The sequence below is a fragment of the Akebia trifoliata genome, chromosome 4, assembly GCF_017979445.1.
Source record: "Akebia trifoliata isolate Shusen 1 chromosome 4, ASM1797944v1, whole genome shotgun sequence".
NCBI classification, from domain to species: Eukaryota; Viridiplantae; Streptophyta; class Magnoliopsida; order Ranunculales; family Lardizabalaceae; genus Akebia; species Akebia trifoliata.
Window position 1 is genome coordinate 42,013,763 of NC_141378.1, and position 14,007 is coordinate 42,027,769.

The following is a 14,007-nucleotide window of genomic DNA, read 5'->3' on the forward strand; positions in this document are numbered from 1 at the left end:
ACGTGTCTCACAATTCACAAAACCGTTAATACCCCTTCACACGTCTCCGCTTCTCTTCTCATTTTCCTTCGCAGTCAGAGAGAGAGGGAGAGAGAGAATGGGAGCTTCGTCGTCTACACAGAATCAGATCTCGCAAGAACAACGAGAATTAGAATCACTCGCAACCTCAAGAGGAGCTCTTCTGATTCTTCAAAAAGCTTTCTCTAAGCTTGCGGACCCTCAGACCAACTCGATTCCCCTCAAATCTCTTCATGTAAAGCCCTAATCATCTCTGTTAATTTCTCCTTTTTTAGTTCAAAAACCCTAATTTCAATGCTTCAACATTGAAAATTTTTGTTGCTTTGAACTGGAAGTTACTTAATTCATCTATACTATAATGAATCCAGAATTTCAACCACTTTAAAACATAGATGGTTCGGTGGTTTTAGTAGAAATTTGAGATTTTGATTTTCTTTTGCTTCTACTGAGTTAGATTTGATTACCAATGTATTTGATGGTGAACATCATGAGCGGAATCAATTAATTCACCCATAATGGAAAAAAATTGTACCAAAACATTGTAGTTCTGTTAAAAAAAAAAAAAATCAAGACGGTCTTGATCGAAACATTGATGGGTTCAATGTCTCATTTTGGTCCTTTCCGAAGTCAGAATGTTCCATAGAAATATTTCAAAAATTCGTGAAACACAATTAGCGATCCCCCCAAATCTTGAGGGTTGCTATTGCCACACCAACTGTGTGCAATACTTTGGTGATTTATATAGGAATTGGTGTGGCATTAGTAAATGTTAATGTGGCAATAGTAGCTCTTTCTTCTTCTGTTTTTTTTTTTTTTGTGTGTGTGTGTGTGTGTGAAATAAACTAGGGAATTAGATATTTAATTTAGGATAATGCTGAAGTAACATCGTGGGGAGATTTCTGATGTGGATGTGTGTCATAACCATATATGCTTTTCATCGAGATCTCACTCGTATCTCGATGAAGAAATCTATGGTTATGACACACATCCATGTCAGAAATGTCCCCCACAATGTTACTCCAGCAAGACTCTTAATCTTAACAATAATGCTTTGTTCTTATATATTTGAAATTTTTTATCCATTTCAGGAATGCTTCACTTTAAACTTCACAAACGTGATGAGTGAATCATCTTCGATGCCTGATTGCTTTCCAAAGTTATTATCTCATTTGGGTTCAACCATTGTTGACCTCTTTTTCATGACAGACAAAGAAGGAGTTCATTGGATTGAGTTTTTAAGAGGTTACATTAAGTGCTGTGGTTCAATGCCGGCATCAATGTCTCTTAATAATTTGTATAGGCTATATGCTTCTACAAGTTCAAAAGCTGGCGTTACTTCAAAATTGGAATTTGAGTCAGATGATGCTGACAGTAAGATTAGTGGCTCTTTCATGTCCACTGATGTGCTCATGCTTCTGTGGATGTGTTGGATTATGTCGCAGAGTTCAAGAATTTGGAAGTTTTCCAAGTGCCAATCAAAATTAGGTCTTCCAGATATAAGCCATTTAATATTATCGGCTATAACATCATGCACCGAAGTGGGCAATGATCTAAATATATGGGATTGTAGTATTTCTGACTTGGAAGTTGAACTCCCTGCACAAAAGCTTCATATGTGGGCCTTGACAACAGTTCCAAACCTTGCATATTGCGTTGCCCAGTATGTCCATGCTAGATTCCAAAGATGTGCATCTTCAGAGGTATTTTATTTCTTCTCTTTTGAGTTAAATAAATTTATTTTAACTATAATTAGCAAAAAAAAAATTTAGCTTTTATCATACTGTCTATTTCATTTTTTTTTTATAGATAAGAGTGTTAGCTATTCCAGATTTCACTAATCTGTTGAACTGTGTCAATCTGCTTGATCTTATTATAAATCATGACCTGTTTATGATGCATTGTTATGAATGACATGATTTATTCTGTTGTTCGGCCTACATTTGTGCTTTATTGCCATAGTTAGCAACATTATGAGGTTTTTCTTAGTGAGTGACACATACATTAGAAGGGCTCTAGTCTCAAATTCATTTTTTTTTAAAACTGATAAACTAATACCGTTGATGGATTACATTCCCAATTGCTTCTTATATGGTTTCCAAATATATTTGGCTTGTGTGTGATAATACCATTGATGAGATTACATCCGCATTTATAGATGGAGAGAGAGGGCCAAAGTTTCTATCCCAATATATTTCCTAACCCATGAAGGAAACTGCAAGCAATAAAACTGTATCCCAATTTAACTTCGATTAGGATTTCCAATAGGATTGAAATTTAGAGATTTCAAGTATTTCTAGAAACCCAACCATGTGGCATACCGGAAAAATCTTACAGTTTAGTCTAAGAATTGTTAGTTCCAGTTATTTTTTTATTTCTATGATTATGATCTTTGACTCCTGCAATATAATTTCCATTTCTCTTCATTGTCCTCTCTTTGAGTGGAATAACTTATTTGTTTGTTTATGGGATTACATAAAATCAAATAAATTATGCTACTTGTTACTTTTTCTGCCTTCGGAAATTTCACTTTGTGTCGAACTTCATTATATGATTAGCTCATTATGAAATCCATGGATTAGAGGTTTGGATGTTGTTCATCTACTGATATGAATTCTTCATTGAATTTGAGCAGGATAACTCAGAGCCTTCTGATTTTTCTATTGATGATATTTCATCTAAAGAGTCACATAATACATATCTCCTCACATGTGGAAGGGCCTGGGCAATCTCTCTTACCCTTAGAGGTGCCTTAAGCGAAGAATTCTTAAGGCATGCATTTCCAAAAATGGCGATGGAACTTTTGAAAACCTTCTTTATCGGTTTGTCATTTCACTTTTACTATGTCTAATTGAAATACTCTCTCTCTCTCTCTCTCTCTCTCTCTCTCTTCTCTCTCTCTCTCTCTCTCTCATACACACACACACACACACACGCGCGCGCGCGTGCGCGCACTAGGTGGCATGTGCAAACACACATGCATTACAAAAATTAGGATTAATTGTAAAGGTCGTGGGATTGAAATTTAAATTGTAAGGGCCTTTTGTAATAAAATATTAACTAAGGCGATTTTGAAGGTAATTTAATAAAAAGGATATTTTTTAAATTTTAGAAAACCAATGTGGTTATAGGTTGGGATTGTAATTTTGTTTATTTTGATGAAAATGACCTTTGATAATGGTAAGATTAAAGGTAATTGTGGAGGCAGTTTTTTGAAAGCAAATTTAGTATCGAACTAATCTTACTCAGCATTTTTTCATTATAATAGTGGGTGTGTATGTGCGTGTGTGTATATATATGGTTGGGTTCCAGTGACTCATGAGAAAACACATGATCCCAACTGTTTAGACACAAAATTCAACAGCTGAGATTTGTGTGCATCTTGATAACACATATCTCAAAGATACTTATCCCAAGGATAAATCTCAACCATTGGATTTTTTTTAATCGGTTGGGATCATGTTTTTTTTCCATGAGTCATTCTTCAATAATCAAGGGAACCTGACCCATATGTGTGTGTGTGTGTGTGTGTGTGTGCGCGCGTGTGCGTGCGTGCTGAGAATACTAACATCCAAGACGCCATGAGAATGTTAGCATTCTCCACTACATTCACATTCCAATAATGCCCCTTCCATTTTGTCTTTTAGTGAAAAAGACAATGGTATGTTGGTCTTTTACATAATAAATGCTAAGGGCATTTTAGTATTTTGATTTAAATGCCTTGCTCGCATTAAATACTTTGGCAATCAAGCATTTATTATGTGAAAGACCAACATACCCTTGTCATTTTAGTAAAAAAATAAAATGGGCAGGGGTATTATTAGAAAGTGAATGTGGTGGAGAATGTTAATGTCCTTGTTCCATATATATACAAGATCTAAATGTCGTATCGGAGGAATGTTTTGGTTGAGGAAAAAACCAGTATTGTATCGACCAATAAAATCCTATGCATTCTTCAAACATTCAATGTTTCGGCCGATACTGATATGTATTGGCTGATACATTTCGATATCTTGAATCTTGTATATATATAATGTATGATAACTTCAACATACTTAAGTTTCTCATGCTCAGCTTAGAAATGTTGTTATTTAGTGTATGACAGTTTCAAGTAGCTACGTGATACTGGCTTGACTAGATTTTAAAAGTACTATACATTTTACACTTTTCATAGTTCTCCCCCTCTCCAACAGATCGGTCTTTTGGAGTAGTTGGTTAGTTAACAAATATTGACTATAATATCAATCTGTATCAACAATATCCAACATTATTGCCAATGTATTTCTCATTTTGCCTTATGTTGGCCACTTTTTTTCCAAATAGACGGAATGACAACACTTACATACTCATATGAATCTTTAGATCATTTAGTGTTGGTCTCTTTTTTTGTCTACAACTTGTGTGCAGGTCGTCTCTTCACGGGAAGGGATTGAACAGATTCTGGTCTAACATTGAAGGTTACCTTGGACCATTGCTGATTTTGGTCTCAGCTAGTTCTGAGGATACTCATGATGGTGATTCCAATGTCAAGAGATGGGTTGTTGGTGTTCTAACGCAACAGGGATTTGAAAATAAAAATGTTTTCTACGGTAGCTCTGGATATCTCTATGCCATAAGCCCGATTTTTCATGTGTTCCCACCTTATGGTATGTAAAGTTTCTATTTTCTTATTTTTATTTTTATTACTCTGAATTTTTCTGAGAAGAGATACCACCTATAAACAGGGAAGGAGAAGAACTTTGTGTATAGCCACTTACATCCCAGTGCTAGGGTCTATGAACCACATCCAAAGCCTAAGGGTATTGCATTTGGAGGGACTATTGGGAATGAGAGAATATTTATTGATGAAGATTTTGCTAGAATTACTATTCGTCATCACGCTGTTGACAAGACTTACCAACCTGGTTCCCTTGTTCCCAATCAGGTACAATCACAAATATAGTTAAAGCTCTTGTTTTTTGTACTTTTTTTAAGTTTAAAGTTCTGTCATACACATAAATAATAATGGTATTAAATACTTATCAAATGTAAAAAAGAGGGTTTTATCACCCCCATAAATATGGTCCATGGTGTTAGATTGTATTGGAAAGATCCAACGATGGATAGCACTCGCCACTATAACCAACTCAACTGTTTGATTACCACCTGAAACCACCGACTTTCCCATCTCTCTCTAGGCAATAAATCAATGAAGATTCAATGGTGGAGAGCACTATCCACGATAACCAACTCAGCTGTTTGAAACCACCTTTGATCACCCACTCTCCCATCTCTCTCTAGGCAATAAATCAAGAACAATACACAACCCACAAATCAAAAGAAGATAATAACGAAATAGATGAGAAGAAGATTAAGCAATGGGGTTTTCATGGAGGAAGAAGAAATCTGGAAATATCGGAAACATATATCAAAGCACCAATTGGTTTTTATCCTTTATGCCTCAAGAGGAAAAAATGAACCTCCACCACTATATATATATATTTCCGAATTTACTTCTTTAATTTGTTTTGGGCCTTGAGAAGTTGAAGGGATCCATTTTGGTCATTGTTTTAAATACCGAACCGATGATCCAACTGAAATTTGTTTCATGGTCGGACCTCGGTCCAACCGGGATTCCATTGGTCAAACTGATTTATATTCCCAAGTAATTATATGTATATATACATATGAAAAAAATACAACTAAGGAGAACTCAAAAATTTAATATAGGATAAATTTAATGTTTATTCAATCGTTTAAGAACATCAACAAATATAAAAGATTCAGATAAAAATTCTTTTAAATCTTTTTTTTTTTCTTTTTCAAATTTAATGAGTAGGTCTCTAAAATATTCATAACTTAAGTTAAAATCCCCTAAAATAACATGTATTTTACTATCTAAAACCCTAATAAAACAAATGATTTAACTTGATGGTAATAGAGATCAATTTTTGAGTTTTAGATTTTGATAAAACCCTTGAGAAACTAATAATTTACAGATTCCTGTATGATTTAATATTTTAATAAGAAAGTTCCTATTAAAAAATCCTAAAAAATGGGATGATCAACACATTATTCCGAAGAGAAAAAACCGTTATTTGACTTTGAGTAACTATAGTCTTACTTAGTAAGATTTTAAATGTTACTAAGGGTCATTGAGCTCACCTTGTGGCATCCAAAAACATGATCCAATGCCACAGGGATGAAACAAATTGAAGAACTTAGAACATATTATTTCTTACAGTTAAATTTTAAGTTTAAAACTTATGGAGTTCATTAGCCGTCAATTTTCAAAACCTTGGATCGAGCCCCCAAAAAATAATTTTTTTTTAAACTTTCTTTTTATCTGAGTCTTTCCATGAAATCTAGAGGGCTGTGGTGTTGGATTTGCCAATTTGGTAATTCATTTGAGCTCAATGACCCTCGGTAACATTTGAAATAAGAAATGTTAGTAAGGAAAGTGTTTCTTTGATTTTTGTTAAGGAGTTTGTGTCCAATTTTTGGAACTGATGTTTCTTAGAAAATTCCGGTTTTACCTGTTGAAACTGTGTTCTATAAAAAACCGACGGTTCATTGTCAAAAGTCTGGTTCTCAGTGAACCGGACTGATAATTCTTTAAAATCTGGTTGGACCATCGATCATATCTGGTTTTTAAAAGAATCAGATAAGGTATGTTCTTCATTATTCTTCTTCAACACACGCACGCAAAGAGAACACATGCACATGAGTGGATGACCCGTGCTGTAGGCATGGACATCCTCTTGTATATACGTATATGGGGCAATACACCATACTGGGTTGATATAACATGCAGGTTAACAATAGATGGATTCCCAAATTGTTTTTTTTGCTATTTATCACTTATTTCGTTTTAGTTGAACATGGTGGAACTAGAAATGACCATTTCTAGCTTTTCACGAAATGGCTTTTGAATGTGGAAATTTCAGGGGTTTCTACCAATTGAAAGTTCAGTTCTTGAGGTGGAAGTATGGGGATTAGGTGGAGAAACAGCCAAGGAAGATCGGGACAGATATAAGAATAGAGAACAACTTTTTACCCAGCAAAGACGCAAGGTTGCTGACAGAGATGTTTTTATTTTTTTATATTAAAGCTTTGCCTAAAGAGTGCTTGTATATGACATGACAATCTTACATTTTTTTTTATCCTTTCTTTCTATAGGTTGACTTGAAAAACTTTTCTAGTTGGGAAGATTCACCAGAGAAGATAATGATGGATATGGTCTCTGATCCAAACAGAGTTCGACAGGAAGATCGCTAACTTGACTGATTTCAAGTTCAGGTACTTAAATTCTCTCTAAAAAAGTTACAAAATGGTGATATCTAAATAATAGTGGTGACAAATCCTGTGAATGTTGAACCTTTTTTTATTTATGTGAATGTAAATATTAAAAAAAAATGACTGATTTTGGGATCCTTGCTTTTAGTAATGGTGAAGTTCGGCCCTTCAGCTGAGAAGCACCACAGAGCCATTTAGTAGTAAAGGTGTATGTAATCTGTAACAGAACGGTTATCCTCTACCATCTTAAAAGAGCAAATAAAAAGGGGCTTTTTTAGGTCCATCAACAAATGTTTTCCTAAAATCGCGAGTTGTGCAGCTCTCTGTTTTGCACTCATAATTTGATTCCATGACTATAACTTTCAGTCATGCTTTCCCTTGTCACATATTGTTATTTCTTGTTTCATAGGGGTCTTTTACTGGGTTTTCTATACTGATTATGAGAAGATGAATGTTTTCAAGGTGTGTGTGTGTGTGTGTGTTTTTTTTTTTTTGCTTTATTGATTATTGGAGAATTCTTGGAAGGTTTTCAGGTTATAGATGAGTGTTTATGTTCCTTGAAAACCTAAATATAGGATATTTGGATTTTTATTGGTAGGGTTTGATATTATTTATTTATTAATGATGTTGATTATGTATACTATCATTACAAGGACTGTGTAAGTGGCTTTGATAGTTTATTTGATTTGGATTTGACAGCCCTTTATTTTGTATTAGTTCATTTATCTTTGGTAAATCTTGTCAACTATAAGAAGATTTTCAGATTATAGATGCGAGTTTCTATTGCTTGTAGCCCTAGATTTTGGATATTGTGGTTTTTTTGGTATTGCAGTTATTGGTAGGGTTCTATCAAGTTGAAGTTGAAGTTGTGTCTTTAGTTCATGGTTTTAAATATCATCGGAGACCGAGATGACTCGCCCGAGTCATCTTGGTACCATCCATGAATGAGACGGATAGACATGGCGTCTCACATGTGTAAAATCTCGCGAGACAAACAGGATGACTTAGACGATATTTTGAAAATCTCGGCCGAGTCAGTAAAATTCATCCAAGCCAACCAGGATTTCATGTATTTAAATTAAAATATATTTTTTAAAGTTAAATATTATTATTAAATAACATATGGTTTTATTATCTTCTAATCTACTCTATTTTCTGAAAAAAAATTATACTTATTTTCATATAAATATCTATGATAAATAAGAGAGTTGCTATTGCTACACCAACTTAATACCACCCCAATTGTATGCAATTCTTTTGGTGATTTACATAGGAATCGGTGTGGCATGCGCAAAAGTTGGTGTTGCCCTCCAAAACAACTTGGTCTCGTCCATGAACGAGATGAGATGTCAAACCAAGTTTTGAAAGTGTGCTCTAGATTGAATCTTGAAAATCTCTTAGGGGGCGATTGATTGCGCTTCAAAACGCAATTTTACCGGCGTTTGCGTCAAAACGCGGTGTTTTATTTTTTTTTTCGTGTTTGATACAGCGTCAAAACGCTGCGTTTTGAAATTTTTAACGCAAATTTCCTATTTTTACCGCTGTTTTGAAAAGCGGATGGGAGGAGCTTCGCGCAACAGCGTTTAAACGCAGTCATATGAAATGACGTTTATACCCTTCGACATTTTTAAAAATTCCAACAACAGTCCGCGATTAAAACGAGCTTACCTTCTTCTCTTCTCTGTTCGGTCTCTCTCTCTCTCTCTCTCTCACAGATCTCTCTCTATCTCGCACATCTCTCAACCTTGATTTTCTTCTCTGTCCTTTTCTCTCTTTCAAGTTTCAACTTCTCTTCTCTGCAATATTGTCCTACACTACTCATCCTTCTCCATCAATGGAGGTGAGTGTAATAAGGAAAAAAAAAAAAAAAAAGTCTTCTGCAGAGTGACTGAAATCTATTGAATCGATAGAAGCTTACCGACACCCACATCGATCATGGGTTCTTCTTCTCTTTCGTATTGGGATCATCTGAATCTGCTTCTTCTTCGTCCAATCCTCGCAGTCGCGTTTGTTCTTTCTTTGAACATGGGTTCTTCTTCTCTTTAGTGAATTAATTGATTTAGGTTGGGTTCTGGCATGGAAGTTGTTGCTGGTTCACGTCCCTTTGGTGTAAGATATTTGCAATAGTTTGCAGAGGAAGAAACTAAAGCCGAAGCCACCAACTCGTCGGGTTTCCCAATTTTACAGAAGTGTCGATGCTCATCATTCGACTTCTGCCTTGTAATTCCATCCCTTTGATTTTTAAATTTTTTTTTTTTTAATTCATTCTTTCACTCTGTTATTCTATTTAAATTAATTGAAGGAAAGTTGTGATATTTCCATGGTTCGTTTGTACTTTTATCTTATTTTTGTTTCAACAATTATTTGGAATTCCTCAACTTATTAGTTGTTTGATAAAATGTCACAATGAGTTTGTTTAGTTTGAGTACTTCTGAACTTTTTACACCAATGGATTCAACAAGTGTTTGGAATTCTTCCACTTATTAGTTTGTTTGATAAAATGTCAAAATGGGTTTGTTTAGTTTGAGTACTTCTGAAATTTTGACATTAAACCAGAATCTTATCTTATAATAACGTTGTTTTGGGTTGAAAGAAGAATTCTCCATTATTTGGTGATTTTGCACCCTCTCCTCATTATTAACTGTTTGGGTTTATCTGCTCTTGATTATGTATCTAGGTGTCCTGTGGAGGCACTCACTCAGTAGCATTAACACGTGATGGGCGAATGTTTTATGTAAGTACCTTAATGCTTGTGTTTACAAGATCATTCTGTGCTTGTTGAATATAAGATCAACCTGGAAGTAAGAATTTAGCTATAAAGAAGAAAACAAAAATATAAGTGTAAACAAAGAAAAAAAAAACAAAAAGAAAATAAAAAGTAGAATACCGACTTGTATCTCCCTCAATGTATTAAATTTGGTTTCAATGTCTATTTTGGTCAGGCTGAAAATGGAAACATTTAATTAACATTTTGATTGATGAAATATAGCAATCAATGGGAGTTGTAAGTTTGAAAAACACGGGTACCATTAATATTCACCAAAACTTGAAGGGTATGTCAAATTAAATTTCCCTAATTCCGGTCATCATATGTTTTATTCTTGATCGTTGTCTTCATGCATGGTAGTTGTTATTAGTGAAACCGGTTAAACCATTCTTCTTAAGTCTTGCAAGCATTCAAGAGCTATGAAATTCCCATATTTATTCTTATCAATGGTGGAAATTTTTTTCTTCTTTGTGATGGTTTTGTATATTGTGAAAATTTCTTGAAATTGGAGTTTTTTTATTATTGGATGGAAGGATCAAAGGAAAAAATGTGGGTTTGTTTTTTTGTATGGGAGATTATAATATCAACATATGTTACCGATCAAAACAAAATAATATCAACATATGTTTCTTGGATTTTTCTAATCGGGTGAATTACGCTTGTTGATCAAATGTTGGATTCTAACACTCCATTGAACTAGCGTGCCATTTCGGGACGTATTTTTATTTTATTTTCCTCAATTGCAACATATTAATTTAAATGTACCATAGATTATGAGTTCGACCTTTCAAGATGAAGTTGCCGATGTGGATGATGTATCGTTACATATAATTGTTATGTTGTCTATGGGTATATGACATGAATCATATCACATTACATTACCCATTATTATTCTTATTATCATATAAAAAGTTTATCCGTAAAAGATTATGGAGAAAGGACTACTTAGGGGTTTTTACTCTTGTACCCTTCTATATTAGTCCCCCCAAGTAACCCTTCCCCTCTATGGTGGCATTCACTTTAGTAACTTTTTTTTTTTCTTTTGGAGCCCCTAGGTAGTCCTTTCTCCATGTCTCTCATTTTGGGATTCAAGCCCAAGATGTGGCGTTGGCTTTAATGCCAATTGAGACAAACCTAACCGATACACAAAAAGCACTGAGGTGGTAATGGTGTAGATAGTTTAGCTCGTCTCTTGGAGTTATAACAAAGTAGCACTAAGGTGATACTCGGGTTCCCCATTTTGTTTGAATTTGACCTCGTCGATATTATGCAGGTATTTTGTTTATCAGGAAAATTTCATATGTCTATTTTTAAAAGGAGATGCTGCTGAAATTTCTATAGAATTATAAATTTTTCTATATATTTTTTTAGAATTATAAATATTTTAAAATTAAAATAATTATTTTTATAATTTTTAATATAAAAATTATTATATTTATATATATTTAATGTAATTATATATTTATAAAGGTATTCTAGTAATTTTTATGCATTCTGGGTGCACTATCAACTTTAAGGGTATTCTGGTCATTTTATCCTGATACAGCAGATTCTTGAAGCTGTATCAAACAGTAATTACCAGATTATGGTCAACAGCACAGCACTTTTACAAAGCTCTATCAAACAGGCTTTTCAATGTTTCAGCTTCTGACAGCAGATTCAGACAGTAGAAGCTGACAGCAGATTTAAGAAGCTGAATCAATCAGCACCTTAGTTTGAACCAAGCCCAATTATTCTTTAATATGAGAAGATTCTTTTCTAGGTGGCTGTTTGCTTATGTTCGATCTTGTATTGGTTTCGCTTTATTGATTATTGGAGGCTTTTCCTTTCCGGGTTATGAGCTGAGTGTTTTTTGGTTGCATTGTCTGTAGACTTAGAATGACCATTAGGATTTTCTATATTTGGAAAAGTTTTTTTAAATGAGAGGTTGAAAATGAGGGGATTTAGGTAATTCTAATTAATTTATTAGAGAAGACCAAGTTCAAGAGGGCATGTCATTAGTTTGAAAATACAAGGGTGTAACCATGATTTTAAAACTCATTCGAGACATATCGTCCAAGTTAACTCGGTATCAGAGTTGACTGAGATCAACTCACAAGTCACTCTTTTTATCGAGATTTAATACCTCATATTCAATTTTTGGATTTTTTTGCATGAGACGTCTCAAACGTATAGTAAAACTTGTTCAAGATGACTTGGTATCGGACCCGGATAAGATGAGATGAGACGCAAAATCGAGTTTTAAAACCATGGGTGTAACTCAAATATTCATGAAACCGATATATGCCTTTGTTGAAAGCACCCAATTGACTCAAGCATCTACCTTTCCCATGCTTTAAAATTAGTGATAAATTTTTAAATCGTAAAGACTTTTAGTCCCACGTCGGACAAATAAGGATATATTAGAAAACGCAAGCTAACCGTAATTGTAACCTTATTGAAGTGACTCAGGAAAGTCCCCGGGCCTCTTGTTAACTCCTGCGAGAGGGCTCATACTAGAGGTCATATACCCCCTTAATGAGAGGGGGAAGGATGTATTTGGGAGAGGGGGAAAAATGTATGGAGATTTTGCTTGTATGAGGTGTGACATGTATGGAGATTTTGCTTTTTTTGAGGTGTGACATATTTGGGGGTACTTTAATGGCTTGGATTAGGAGGGGCATATTGGGAATGATGGGTACTTTCAAATTGACAATTATAGTTTAAATCTTTTCATTGAGTGGCTCAAAGACTGTAATAACACTTCTTAGATGCCTCATGATTTGCTCTTATTGTTGATACAAAGTGAATCAATTCACAGTAGGGAACGAAAGCAAGAAGTTTGACAAATCCAATAATTTGATTCGTTAAATCAAATAATTTTAATTGGTTTGATTGGATAATTTGATTGGTCGAATCAAATAATTTTTAATTGGTTTGATGAACCAAACCAATTTATTATTTTTTAAATTGTTCATGTTTAAAATTTAGATTATTTTATTTTTATTTAACTTATATTTTTAACATTATAATTGTACTTATAACTTTTATACTTAGAATTATATAAATGCACAAGGAAGGAAGTTAGCGAACCAATATAGGAACCAGAGCGAACCAAGAATCGAATTATCTCTACCTACCCCTCCGAACCGGGTTCATTCTAAAGTGGCAAACCCGAATTCGAAGTAACATAGGTCTAAGTCATCTAGGAAGAAGTGAAAACTTTCCCCAAATTTTTTAATAAAAAATAAAAAAGAAGAATCGGAGGATAAGAGTCACGAACAATATGAGTCTTCTCAATCTGGGATGATTTTTGAAACCATGTCTTTGATTAACAGAACACAAGAGTAAGTGTGTACAGTTTAGGAAACTGTTGACAAACAAGGGTGAGTGCTATTGAGAATAAAACCAACTAACTCGATGAGCAATGATCCAGTGTGTCAGATGTAGTAGTGGGTTCTTTAACACGCCTCTGCAAACACAACGGGATCTCGTGCATAATATATTAAATTGTTTCAGTAGAAGGGCATCTGTGACTTGATCCTTGGATGAAAGAAAGCGAATAATAAGATCATTTTTTATCACCTTATCTCTGACAAAATGGGAATCAATTTCCTCTAACATGAAATATTGGGTTTGCTACTAGGTAGGTAGGTTGCTCCAATGTTGTCACACCATAGAGTAGATGGCTTTGTAAGATGGACAACAAGTTCATGAAAGAGTGATTGCAGCGACGTTACTATAGCAATGGCATTCGTAATTGCTTGATATTCGGCCTCAGTACTTGAACAAGCAACAGTGGATTGTTTCGTGAACTCTGAGATACAAAGTATGTTTTAAATAACGCAAAATTTGTTTCACCGCAATCCAATGTTTTTCAGTTGGTTGATTCATAAACGGACAAACTTCGTTTATAGCAAAAGACAATATCAGGTCTTGAGAGAGTAATATATTGAAGTGCACCCACAGTG

General features: G+C 34.3%; 1 pseudogene across 1 annotated transcript; it reads left to right on the forward strand.

Moving 5' to 3' along the window:
* Window positions 1–53: 53 nt before the first annotated feature.
* Window positions 54–7,594, forward strand: LOC147405058 (uncharacterized; annotated as a pseudogene). Its single transcript, XR_015178060.1, has 7 exons — window positions 54–253; window positions 1,107–1,718; window positions 2,651–2,837; window positions 4,423–4,661; window positions 4,740–4,939; window positions 6,942–7,067; window positions 7,174–7,594. The product of XR_015178060.1 is annotated as an uncharacterized LOC147405058 (transcript).
* The last annotated feature ends 6,413 nt before the right edge of the window (window positions 7,595–14,007 follow it).